The following is a 14,409-nucleotide window of genomic DNA, read 5'->3' as shown; positions in this document are numbered from 1 at the left end:
GTCCTAGAAGTTCAGTCCAGAGGTAGGTCAATCCCCACCACAGGCTAGCCTGCAGCAGGTGGGAGACAAGGCATCTCCTTGGGGGTTCACAGCTCTTCCACTCTTCATTTGCCATTCAAAGCTCTGCACTTTCCCCAGGGTTCCTCCTTAGCTCAGACTGAGTAGGATGCATTTCACAGATTTGCTGAAGTAAATCACACGAATGCTTTGCATATCTGGCAAGCAATATCCTTCCCCAGCCTCTCTATAATGAGATGCCAAGTCATGCTGTTCTACTGACTCGACTTTTAAAAATCAGAACAGCACTTTCAATAAAGCCCAATTTGCTCTTAAGACCTTAGTTTGAGGAACAGGAGACTGCGTCTTATATTCCAAGAGGATGACTAAGAGCCAAACTGCCTCGCCAGGAGGCCCTTTTTGGGGTATCAATGCCCTTAAAGCAGTACTTTGTCACACACCCCACTCTGAGCATAAGCCATCCCTCATTCTTGGCTTCTGCATACAGAAAACAAAGGGTGTCTTCTGTGGGCCAGAGGTAGCCACATTTTGCAGCAAGTGGGCTTCCACCAGCACTCTCCAGGAAGCAGAAGACAAAAGTCGGTACAATGCTGTTGTTTACTGATCATGGTGTGTTATAACACGTCTTGTAACACTCGTGGTAATTGCCCAGAGTTGCAGAGAGGTAGTATTTGATTATGAATTGTTTGTGACAGGTGACAACGCTGTTGGCAATTAGTCCAAATTGCCATGCAAATTGTCAGTGGCAGCCTATTACCAGATATAGACCTGTGAGGAAAATCACTGTGAAAACAGACTGAGCGCGCTGTTCCCTTCAGGGCTGGCTGCCAGTTCCAAATGTCAGGGCTGTGCTACTGCAGGTCTCGGAATCCTGCCCACCGTATGAGCCACTTGACATCTTAATAGGCTTGCCAAAACAAGGAGGGTTAGCTATTCAAACCCCTGTCTCTCTCTTGCATCAACAAGTCACTTGTATTTTAAACACTGCTAACAGCACTTACTGACTATGCAGAAGGGTGATCAACACTCAGGAAAGCAGCCTTGCTTCTATCAATGCCAGCACGATAAGTAAGGTGAAGAGGAAACAGAATGAAAATATTTAAGCCTTATTTAGTCTCAGCAAAACCTTGGGTAGTTCAACCTCATCTACTGCCAACCCACTACATCTGGACTTGGTTTCTGATGAAAGCTTCTACAGAAACAAATAAAGTGATATAATCCAGTCCTAAATAATGAACAAAGCTTAGAAATAGTCTGCCATGACAAATGGAAACTATGCTGTTACAAATAGCAACAACTTGCTTGGTAATGCAGTAAGAGAACTCCTATAAGTGTGGACGTCCTGATGCTCCCTTCCTTAAAGAGAATTATGATGAGAATGGTAATGCTGCATTTCAGTAAGAACAAAATGATACATTTCTATAACATATATCATCCCAACAACTTCACAGCAGCTCTAAGCAGAGAAGTCCCTATTGCTATGACTATGTAAGAGTTGTCCCTGCTCTGTCAATAGAGAAATTGAAGCACAGAAAGGGTATTTTGTCTAAAGTCCCAAAGGAAACCAGCAAGTGGTCTGATGAACCGTGTCTACAGTGCAGGCAATTGTCAGTAGACTCCTGAAACTATGAAGAGCATCCTTAATAACACAGCAAGGCCTCTGCAGGCTCCGCTTTTCTAAATAACCAAAGTGATTAGGGGTTTCATGTCTACAGTCCAGGTATTAAGAGTTAATTAATACACTTACACAGTGAAGTCTTGACACCCTTCAACAGATACACTGCACGAGCGTGCCTAGAGAGCTGCATAAACAACATAATGAAGAAATTGGATGACTCTGAAGAGAACCACTCTCTATATAATAACTACTCCATGCCGAAAGGATCTTGAAACCAGTCCAGGAGTGAACAGAAGTCACCTCTATACCATAACTTCATTGGACGGTGCAAAACAAGTCCATTGCCCTGTGCCTTGCAGATGAACTCGTCACACATGCATAGAAGCACCTTCCATCCAAACTGGCCCCACCAGGAAACAGCTCAGGTGCCATCAGCGAAGTGGCTCAGCAGATAGCAGGGGAATCTGACACTGCTGCTGCCCATGGCAGACCAGGCCCCTGACTCAACAAATTCAACACGTCTGACTGTCAAATTGGCTTCTCTTACCCCACCAATGCAAAAAGAGAAGACAAGGACAGGCAGTATCTTACTACAGCTCCTTCCCTCCCACCCTCAACAAAATGAACACAAACAGAACACCAGCCCTCCTGATAGACCTACGAATTGGCTCTTCCCATGTATCGGTTTTTAAGGAACACTCAGTACAGTTTGAATGCCAGCAGGTCCAGGTTTAAAAAAACCTAAAACCCTAGGATTTACTCCTGCAACTATTTGACTCTTTGCACATGATCACTTTCACTAAACAGAATTAGGTATTAGCAGAGCTCTGAGGATGTAAATAGCTTCAGTTGTGGGTGGCTTCAGAGGCAGCACACCACTTAGGCAAGTGCCATTGGACTTTACTAAACGGTTTTAACTCCACACTTAGCTTCCTCTGGATACTCACATTCTTTGTTAGAACAGAGATATTAGTACATTCATATTGTGGGTCTTCAGTTCCCTTTTTCACACAGATCTGCAGTTTATCTTTTCAAACTAAAACATATTAACCGAAGAAAACGACCAGGAGGTAAATATAAAGAGTTTTTCCCCACTCTGTGTTAAGATACACAGGTAAAAAAACCTAATAGATATAGCAGCTTCTGTTGTAATATTTTCTTTAAGCAAAGGTGGTGTTTGCACATTATCTCACAAAATAGGCTCAGTACCAGACCTTTAAACTGCTGTTGTACTATCAATATCATATAATTACACTAACATTATAGGAAGACCCTGTCTATTATTACAGGATAGTTCACAAGCCACATAGACAAGAGTAATACAGTGAAAAGAGTACTACAGACCTTAGAGACATAAATTCATAACAATAAGTTTTCAGAACAATTACATGAATTGTCGCACAATTATGTGACATGTTCAGAGCAGAACTGTTCATCCTTAATTGGCAACTGCACTTGCAAAAAGGTGAAATCCCATTTGGCTCCAAGTAACCACCAAGGTTACCATGCATCCAAAGCATTTGTAGCATGAAACTCTCACATTTTCAATTTTTCAGAAGTTTTAGATCGTGCCAAGAGCTATTTCCCATCCAGACCAGCTAACCAGTACTTGCCAGCAGCAAGAATATCCTGAAAAAAACATCGCTGAAGTGTGGCTTGCATACCACGACACACTTACATGAACTCTGTAATCCTCACTCAAGATAAAATTAGTGATGCCATGGATTCTAAACATGGACACATCCACATGCACGGACATGAGAGATAAGTAGTAATGACAGGATCCACTTTACCTAACTAGAGTGAACCCAATGCAGGCATCTAGACAGTTACATCTGGGGGGAAGGGTGGTTTTGGTTTTTTTAAACACAGAGGAGTAAGATTTACCTCCTCCTAGCAAACACAGCAATAAACCCTCTGCCATACAGCCTCAGGTGGTAACAGCTGAGATCATGGCGACTAGCTAGATCTAGATCACAGCACACAGGCAGCAGCCCCTATTTGCATGGCTGCTCACATTCCCTGCTATATGGAGATGCTTATTCCTTTACAAAAGAAAGGGAACAACTGTCACTCAACAGCCACACAGATTTCTTTTCCCACCAAAACAGCATACATGCAGTTAGGTACTTTCAGCTTGTATTAGGCTTAAAGTTGTGGGTTTCAAAGCTGAGGCTTGTGTTTTGGCAGAGATGTTTGAACCCAAACACATGTGGTGCAAATACCATAGCTGAAGGTGTCAGTTCCAAACTGGAAATAAGGTTGTACTTAAAATATACACCAGGCTTTGTCAGAATATTTGGGATCCCATGGCATTAAGATAACTAATCAAATGCCAGATGGCACAGTTCCTTGGTAAAAGTGGTAGGTCTGGAACACTGAACCAGCAACTTCACACCACGGTCACCCTTTCACCTTCCCAAAGGTCCCACGGAGGCCGAGTGTTCAAATGTGAGTAAAATCCTGCAGCCCTCTCTACTCTGACACTCTCTCTTAAAAGCAAAGTTTGGGTCTAGATTTCTCAGAATAAATCTGCACCCTGGCTGCAGGCAGAGTCCTAAGGATGGGTATTCATCACTGGTGGTCTCTGAGTACAACTGCTTGGGAGTACTGGGGAATCTGGAAAACTGTACCAATTCTAAAATACTGTAGCCAGTGAAGTGTAATGCATTTAAACACAAGATGCTTAACGTATGCCGCACTGGACATCAGAGATGGTAAGGAGTCCTCTCAGCCAGCTACAGTTATCAGAAAAGTGCTGATACGTTCATTTCCAACCTGCTTTACTGCTCCTATGTTAACAAACTTCAGTTAGCTTTTCTAATTGTAAATCAGGTCACATTCCAGAAACAGTCAATATCATTAGCTGTATTTAATAATCTGTTCTGGCAGATCCTGTTTATTCCAATGTTGACAGAGACAAAAATATACCACCATGAGAAGGAAACACAGATTAAGTCCATGAAAGATTTATGTACATTATTGACCATGTAAATCCAGAGACAGCACTAAGGAATCAAAATGCAACGAGATGTTTCCTGAAGTAAAATTTTAGACCACAATGATTTTCGCACCATGCTTACTTGAAGAGACAGCGAAAGCCCTATGCCTCAAGATAACCCGTCCACTTCCATAGAATAACCATGTTCCAATCTTCATTTAGGATCTGATTTTCAAATTTCATAGACAAACAGCCTTTTCATGAGCAAGTCCCCCAACAGCAAGGCAGTTGCTCACATAGGCAGGGATTTTTCTTGCAAGCATGGGTCTGTAGGCATATGTTAGCATGTATTTGTATGGCAATTTGTGTTCCTATTGAATTGGCACTTACTATAGTGGTCTCTCAATGTATCTAACAACCACCTCAGCTCATGTAACAAGAACACCCTTAAAATATATTTTTATTTTTACTTCTGTTAGCACATTAATACAAATCGAGCAATGTTATTCTGAGCTACAGGGTGTGGTATTAATTGAGCTCTTGAATGTCAACAGGAGCAGTAAAGGCAGATCATTGCAGTAACAAAATGCTCCATTATCAGTCTGCAAAATACACATGGCATTCACAGGACAGTGATCCTCTTATCTTTGTGAACTTTCACAAGGATCTGTTACAAAATGCCATGAGCAACTAATAGATTGGCATAGTGTTGGGACAGAAAGAAATTGGCTCTCATCAACAGTCTTGTGACCTCCAGCATGATTAACACGGGACCAAACACCCTCCCACAATGATGCAGCCCTGCACATCAGAAGTCCATAATGCACTTGTGGCTGTTACATTCATGATCATTACAGTGTTTTTCTTAATAAAACTAAATTACTTGGATTTGGGTATGTTCCTCAGAGATATAAAACACACGTGTACAGATTTTTCACTGATCAGTAGACCAATTAGTTCAAGTTAATAATACAAGTTGACAGTCGGATAGCACCGGACATCTTCAAACTGCTGTGCAAACATTAAATTAGCTTTGCTTTTGCATGTTAATAGGCTTATTATAAGAATGGGGAAATTAAAAAGCACAAAATGAAATTTTTAAATTGCTGTTCTGTTTGTTTCATTTTGCTTCCACTGAAGTTCACAGAAAAATTGCCAGGGGCAGATTTGTATTTTCATGGGGTCCCTTTATACTGCTCCAGCAGGACAAAAAGCTGAGTTTTAAAGATCCTGAACTTGCCAAGCAGTCTAATGAAGCCTTAGTGGAAATAAGAATTAAACCTCTGTCAGCTTCAATGGGAATGGATTTTCATAAGCACTGTGTGCTTTTGAAAACCCTACCCAGAAGAGCTGATGATTTGACCAATATGCCACAACAGGCTTGTGACAAGAGACAGGATGACAACTCAGTCAGTCTGACATTACTGAGCACTAGAACAAATCAGCCTCTCCAAATACATTTCTTGCTTGGAAGAGGGTGCAGTCACACAGAGAACTTTATTTTAAAGAGTATTACAAAAAAACAAATGGGTGCAAAATATTTTATTCGATAGTTCTGCTGACAATCCATAACTAACCTGCTCAAAAGTAAGTGCTGTCTGTGCTAAACTATTTTAAAGGGAGAAGGACATAGACCTGCAGTGGGTGTCCACTGTTAAAACACAGTGATATTAATCAAATTAATTCATTAACACCTGTGTAAAAGATGGATAAAGGCAGAAAGGCTGAAGGTATCTTGTAGAAATAAGATCCCAGAAAAGGTTCTTGCCGAAGGAGATGGACATGGATGTAGGATGGAGGCCGGCTACCCTTGCTGGATGCAAACACACTGCAGTTACTGTATGCGGACACTTATTTCTACCAGCTTCCAGCGTGATTAGGGCTGAGAGATGTGAATGTGTGTGTGGATATATATGTATGACTTAAGACTGAAAGGCTGTTTCAAGAAAACCACCCAAGTTTGTTTAAAACTCTATCAGTTCAGTAAGTTGTTCCCTCTGTCCTCCCCCTCCGCCCCCAACCAGTGGTTACACTTTAACCATGTATGGAAGAGATTTCAGAGGTTTGAGTCATTAAAACCTACAGAGAATAAAAGAACTTGGCAAATATGAAAGCAAAGTATTTTAAATGTCTCTGATACAGCCTGCTCTCCCTTGCTACTGAAGATATGATAGATGAGTTGCCATTTGTGTGTAGGAGCTGACAATTTGAGGTTTTAGACAAGTCTGTAAACTTAATCACATGCAATGTGCCCCAAAAACAATTCAAATACATATTATCACATTTAAAACTGTGGGAAACCTTTTGATCCCCTTTGGACAAAACAAAAACAAAAAGAATGACCCAACGTTTGAAGTAGTAGTCTTGTGGTCTTGTGTGTTATCTGCAGACAAATTTCCTGCCAAATATGATAGTCCCTGCCAAAACCTATGGTATTTTTGGATAGTTTTTTATTTACAACCCTTCCGTGTGCATGAAACAGTGATGTTTTGCCATTTTTAGGAGTGGCTGATCATGTAAAGAGCTCTAATATGACATAAAGTTACAATTTCCTCTTAAAGCACCTGACTTATTGGGGAGAACATTCCAGCAGCCTTCCTCCCCCCTGTAAGAAACAGACATTTCAGGAGAAAGGAGGGGAAGAAAAACAAAACAAAACACCACCACACACAACTTTGTGGAAAGATCCAGGATACAGGAAATGTTGTGTGGAAGCTTACACAATGATAAGACATGGCCCATAAGCACATGGGATTTACCATGGACAATATCCTGCTCCTGGTGGTATTGTAAGATGCAAGTAGAAGTAATGGATACGTTTCTCCCCCTCTGTATTTTTAGAAGATGTTATACACACATCAACCAGATTTGCCTTTATGAAAAACAGATTTTCTGATTACATCTTTCAAATCTTTTAGAATGTTCCCATTCAGAGTGTTGCTAAGTAATCACAATTCAGTGTAAGTTTCCTCCCTCAAGATAATTCAGCAGGACTCAGATTCTCAAAGAGCTCATTGAGGAACTGGGATTCAGGAAATCTGAGCTTTATTCTGAGCCTTCTGCAATCAATGCACGACAGAGCAGCATCTCATTTTCCCAATTAAAAAGACCCAGAACTAAAACTACCAGTCTCCTTATCAAGCACTGGAAAAATTTATCAATACTCTACAAAAGCTTTACACTTTTATCATCATGTTAAGCACTCAGTCTGTCCACCTCAAAACAACCAGATCGGCATTTATTTGGCTGTATGCTCCTGGAATATTCCAGCTAGCATTTCCACCAACTGAACCACAGCAGCATTTCTCAAGAGCAGACATTTCACTTACTGCTGTGTCAATCCAGAAAAACTGATTTCAAATGCAGTTACTCGACGTCTCAGTTCAGTTGCTGTAAATCCAAGCTATGGTCCTTATCATGGAACCTGATGCGTGCCAGCACTCACAGCCACACAGATCCCCATCATCCACCCAACCACAAAAAAAATGGGGATAAGAAAAGCAAAGAACAAGAGGTCCAAAGTGGTTCCTAGTGCCATTTGATTTCTGATGGCATCATTAATGATTATTCCTACAAATTCCACCTTCCCTCCTTTCCCAACCATTCCCTGATTCACAACATGAATAAATTTGGAATTACGAGAATACTGAGTACACTGAAAGAAAAATCCACCTATACTTTTTAATTACTTCAGTACTTCTATGCATACTAACCACAAGAAAGTATATCATCACACATAATTAGTACCCTATTCTTCATAAAATACATTCATTTCATATATATATAACCTTTAAAGAATCACTCATATGTCATGCAAAAAAAAAGAAATTAACAATACTCCCTGCAAATCTTCTTACATTTTAACTGCTCTCCCTTAGTCATTACTGAGGACCCAAATTTGTTGTTATCCACCTTTCTCCAACATTTTTTTTTTCACTCCACCATCAGAATCAGCAGAGTTGAAAATTATTTTGTCACACTGAGCGAGGCAGAAGACTCTGAAGAGGTATCTCAGAGTGAGCTGCAAAACAGGTTAGCAAGATTTGAGTGCTGAAAGCTTCCCGTAACCTGGTGAAATGAAAGGCTTTAGCATTTATTCTCTGTGAAAAGTAAGTGGGTCTTATAAGTCTTGGGAGCTCAGAACATGCAACTGTGGGAATTCAGAAACTAATCAAGTCATGGGCTGGATGGGGTTTCTTGTAGGACAGGACACCCCTGAGTTATGTGCTCTGGAGAATCCACCACATACAGAACCAGCAGATTTTAACGGAATCGAAAAATAATTTACAAAGTTACAGTAAAACATGTTCATGTGCTAACCACTACTGCGGCTTGCCTAGTAGGGGACATTGACACATAAATTTCCGCTTCCCTTCATTCAAATATTATCAGAACTTACAATCAAAAATAAGAGACAAAGACATCACTTCCGTGGATTAACTGGGATAAAACAGACATGCTCTGTGTGATAGATGTGACTCTTTCCTAATAAAGCTTTCAGTAGATCTTTAATTCAGCATATGGCTTCTATATAGATAAATATAGGTGATGCAGCTGCTGAAATCATCTGTTTTGACCATTTCAGTATTTTTACCGCAGCATTATTTCAAGTTCCAGTTAAATCCTACTCCCAAGGTGCTAGGTGTGTATAAGACTGTAGTTCTTTTCCGACTAGTTTAAAATTAAAGGAATTCTACCATATTTATACCAGCATAACCACGACAGACCTAACTCAAGGTCTCACTTAAAATGTTTTAACTGTGCTACTAATTATTGAATCAAATCATCAGGTTTGAGTCTGACCCTAAATGGTTCCAGCTGCAGCAGAGAAACCTAGAACCAAACCCAAACTTTAAGTTTTTAAGGCTCAATGTCAGCCTCAATTTTCTGTTAAATTAAGACAATAATTTCAGCCACAAATAGTGAAGTTATTAAGAAGGCTTGAAGTTGAGCCCATCTTACTCCCAATTTTAGTAAAAAAAATTCTCAACTTGAATTCACTGTTTGACACATGGCAAAAATTAGACACCTTTGTTTCAGGCTGTTCATTTGGGGAATTTAACAGGCAAGAGATGCCTGTTTGAGAATGGAATCAATCAGGAACGCAGTTACAACAGAAAGAATTTCAGCAGACCATAAAAGAGAGAGAGAGAGGAAAAAAGAAAACCCTGCTACAAGAATAGTCCAGCAAAATGCAACTACAGTGAGTTTGGGCTGCTTCCCAGTACTCCAGAGGGAATTCTGCTATTTGCTGAGTTCAGTGAATGTAATCTTGTGCCGAAGGAAAACCAGAAGGAAAAAAACAAAAAAAGTGCCACTGCTTTCACCATTTTCTTAGTTCTGCTTTGTATGAGAAAGCATATGAAAGACAGAGAAATTATTGTATTGCTGTGAAAGAAGACAGAAACTTGCAAAGCAGATGTTCTCAGCATGCATAAGAGGGACTGATTAGACACTGAATAAAACTATACAAGCAGGATTAAAAAAAAAAAAGTCAGCAGGCAGAGATAAATCAAGAAATAGGGTACTCCAAAAGTGCTTTGGAAACAACATCTGTAGTGATAAGTCAGTCTCATTTTGTTATACATAAAAGGGAATTGATACTTTCCACTACACATCATACACAACACCATTTGAGTCACTTTCCTTCAAGAATCCCAGTATGCAACCTTAGGGAATTCATAAATCATACAGAAGAGATATAAACAGTTAACAGGAAATGTGAAATGAAGTCATTCAAACAGAATTTACCTCCAAAACCAACAGATACACCATAAGTTATTCATAGCAGAAAATCTAGAAAATATTGGAAAGGTCTTAAATTTTCCAGGGTTTTAAATACTTACTTCTCGCAGCCAAAATCACATCAGTTGAATATCCAGGGCAATTTTTAAAAGCTTACACTGAAGAGCTTAATCAGCTGAGAACATGATGTAGCCTTTCCTTTGGACTGTCCAGCCATACACATTTACTCATTCAACAGAAGCGCGGAGCGTGATAGTGTAGTGCAGCCTTTTACGTAGGGATGCCAAGGAGGGGGGAGGGAGGGGAAAGCCCTTCCCCAAAGGTTTTAGCTCAGCCCACTCATTAAAATACAGAGTGGAAACAGCTGCTGTAAAAAGGAAGAGGATGTCCAGGCAGTTTTTGATTAAGTTTCTTAGGTGTAAAATGGTTTAGTACTGGAATCTCAGTAAGAAAAACAATTTTTCTTCTGAATTTCGTTCTTCCTCTGCATTGCACTTCAAGAAACTGGCTCTAAGTATAACATACTGGATAGTCATCTCTCCGTTTTCAACATAATTACATCTTACTAGGGGAAAACAGACCCCTAAAAGATCTTCCCTCTCCTCCCTGCAAGGACTAGTATGTGTGTGCTTTACAACACTTACGTCTACATGTAATGTAATAATTCATCTCAAATGACTGCCCAACAAGAAGTTCCAAGCAAACTAGTACTAGCTCACAAATAGCAACATTTCAAATTGATAGCATGCCTCTTACAGATTATCACCTCAAAGTTAAAACTAGACAAGGAACAGAGGAGGGTGGTAAGAACAATGAAAGCTCCTCAACTGTTTCTTGACAAGGAGACACTGAATAAGTGAGGATTCTTCAGCCTCAGAAAGCGTTGGCAGAGGGAAGATGAGAAAGCACCATTAAATCTTGAAAGGCACCAAAAATGCTAATCTAGGAACTTTGGCTCATTCCTTTTGGTAACACAAGAACTAAGGGGAACCATAAAAATCTTTAGGTAGAAGTTTTAAAGCAAACAAAAGAAAGAACTTTTTCACATCATGCATAATGGGATTGCAAAGCTCATTGTCCCAGGATCTTGTGGAAGTCCACTGTGAGAGCAAGCCCAGAAAATTAAATCCAAAAAAAGAGACAGAACAAGCCAAAAATAAAACTATTAGCATGGGAAGTGATTAGCCACAAATTACTAGCAGGTGCAGACATCCCAGGTGAAGTAGCAATTTGGATTTACCCTCTACATTAACCCTCCTTCTGGACCTGGGACACTGACCACTGCAGAGCACACTGCATCAGAAGGATCTTTGAGCCACAACTGTGCCCGTTCTTATATTCCCATTTACCTAATTTTCACAACAGTCCTTCACAGAATCACAGAATGTCAGGGATTGGAAGGGACCTCAAAAGATCATCCAGTCCAATCCCCCTGCCGGAGCAGAAACACCCAGATGAGGTTACACAGGAACATGTCCAGGCGGGTTTTGAATGTCTCCAGAGAAGGAGACTCCACAACCTCCCTGGGCAGCCTGTTCCAGTGTCTGTCACCCTCACTGAGAAGAAGTTTCTTCTCAAATTTAATTAGAACCTCTTGTGTTTCTGTCTGAACCCATTACCCTTTGTCCTATCATTGGTTGTCACCGAGAAGAGCCTGGCTCCATCCTCGTGACACCCTTCATATATTTGTATATCTCTTAATGAGATATTGTCTGTATAATTAGGTCCATTTCACAGATGGGAAATTAACTGTGTACATTAAGGCCCAAAGCTCCACAGCACTTTGGAAATTTTGACTAGTAACCACAATTTGACAGTCAGGTACTACCCTTAAAAGTCATCCTGAAGTGACTTCATACTTCTCAAGGGCAGGACCTGCATGGCCTGCCTTTCAAATCCCTGCATTTGGAACTCTTCCCTGTTGACTCCAGTATAACTACGTTCACGAGCAAAGTTATTCAGGAACAGGGGTTTCTCCATGACGATTTCAGCAATTATTACTCCCATTTACTGCTCCCTCTCCCTTTGCCTACAGTTACAAAAAATAATGCATTTTGATAGAGAAATCCTACTGTAGCAAAGGTATTCTAAATATATACAGGCCTTTTATATTTTGTCAAATAGCATTTTTCAATGGTAAGCAGACAATCACGGAGTAATGGCTGTTCTTAGAGGAGTAACTATCAAATACTTTGTGCAATCATGTTTGTGGTGTGTGGTTTTTCTTTTGTTTTAACAAGAGACATACTCCAAAAATACCCTTGCAGTAGCCAAGCATTCACTGTGTGGCAAAAGGCATAATTGCCCACCAGCCCTGCTGGTTCAACAGCTGGTCTTCATTAATATTGAGAAACAAGATACTTTTATGCAAAAAAAAAAAAAAAAAAAAAGGCAAACTGACTAGAGGTCCTTTTCAGATCGGGTCTGAGAAAAGCAGCCACAAGCTTTGCTTCCCTTTTCTGCTCCTAATTTTACACAGGGGTTTCAGAGCTGTTTGTCTTTCTTTGTGTGTTTAACGTTTCCTGGAGGCCTGCAAAGGCATGCAAAATATTTTAGTTCAGTGCCTCTGTATGGTTGCAATAGGAAATAGATGTCTCCCTTAAAGAGATGGGTTAGTATAGAAATACAGATTATTTGAATGACAGCAGAGTCTTATGTGTATATTTCAAAGGGAAGGAAAGGACAGATAAATATTTACTGCTTCCATCCACATCGCAGCACACAGATGCTGCCTATTTTTGGTTACTTCTTGTCTAAATAATCCAGGTTAAGGTCTGGTACTGTTCTCCTTGTCAGAATTTTTCTTCATATCAAAAAGAGAGCTCTGATGCCATCTTTGCCAGATAGTTCCTTTAAATTACAGAAGAGCCTCACAAAGAGAAAGTTGGTTTCTAAATCCTGGGCTGGTCATGACCTCGTGCTTGTATAAGAAGCCTCATCACCATGCTAGCAAATCACAGACTTTTTGGTCTACCTAAGAAAATGCATGTTTCCTGTGCAAGGGTTCACACCAATGCTGAAACAGCCTTTTGGAAAATCCTGAGTGTTTCAGTGCTAGCAGATTGAGAAATGGCAAAGAGAGAACTGTAAACAAGACATTGGTTCTCGCCCCTGTCCCCTCTCTCACTTCACCCAGCCTGAAGAGTACATTCCATCCCCTCCCATCCCCAGCAGGGCAGAGGATGACAGAACAAGAACAGATGTTCTCTTTCCCCCTGGACAGGCCCTAATCAATAATCTTCAGAACCTGATCTTTGACCCATTCATGGTAGAAAACTGTGATCCAAAGTATACTTCACCACTCTTTCCTGACAGGTCCATCCTTTCTTTCACTTTACCATGTACCTACTGATAGAGAACCAGCAGAATTAAAAATAACTTTGGGACAATTTGCCTTTCCTAGATGCAGTCTTACCTCCCCTTTTTTCAAGGCTTGACTAAAACTGATGAGGATCTCTCTTTCCCGCCCCTTATTTCCCTCTTTTAATTCAAAGTTGCATGGTAAATCAATAGGAATCAGAGGGGCTTAGAGAAAAGCCTCATTATCTTCACTTAGTTGCAAGTACCCCTCCTGTGTCAGAAGACATGAAGGAAATTACTGATGGAGTAACTCATGTAGGTGCAGCGCAGTGGAATGCTGGCTATTGAAACAACAGCTGAGGTACAATCAGATACTCTATTCAGCAGATGAATGAGAAATCAATACACTGATGGGACATGTTCTGGGATGCTTCTGTGTCCACAGGCATTCCTCTTTGTACAGCAACTCCATCAAAACCTCCCAAAATAAGCAGACTTGTGACAATTCAGTAGCTGGATAGGAAGTCCCTTAGGTGTTACAGAGGAAGATGGTGGTTCAGTAAATAATGTTTTCCTCTGAACAAGTGCCTCAGCACAAACCCTTCAAACACGAGTGTTTTCACTGGTCAGGAAAGTCACTACAATGTTTGAAGGTGCAACCAGAAAGCCTTCAGCATGCCCAGCTGATGAGAGTTACACCTGCATTATGAGCTGAAACAGCATAACAATTTTACATCAACTGCACTCCAACAAGATTATATGTGCAGTTCCTCAGAGCTTACATCTT

The 14,409-nt window shown here is 40.5% G+C and overlaps 1 protein-coding gene across 3 annotated transcripts in view; it reads right to left on the bottom strand.

Moving 5' to 3' along the window:
* Nucleotides 1-14,409, bottom strand: part of SORBS1 (sorbin and SH3 domain containing 1) — a 172,802-nt gene that overhangs the window by 104,072 nt on the left and 54,321 nt on the right. Inside the window, exon 1 of one of the 3 annotated variants that reach the window (XM_082052553.1) lies at nt 10,424-10,559. The exons of the other annotated variants lie outside the window; for them this stretch is intronic. The gene's annotated coding sequence lies outside the window, so the exon portion shown is untranslated. Of the gene's footprint in view, nt 1-10,423; nt 10,560-14,409 lie in introns of those variants that run through there. 3 annotated transcript variants of the gene reach the window in all.

This window comes from Streptopelia decaocto, assembly GCF_964273445.1.
Source record: "Streptopelia decaocto genome assembly, chromosome: 5".
In the NCBI taxonomy this organism is placed as follows: Eukaryota; Metazoa; Chordata; class Aves; order Columbiformes; family Columbidae; genus Streptopelia; species Streptopelia decaocto.
This window is presented reverse-complemented; position numbering and strand designations above follow the sequence as displayed.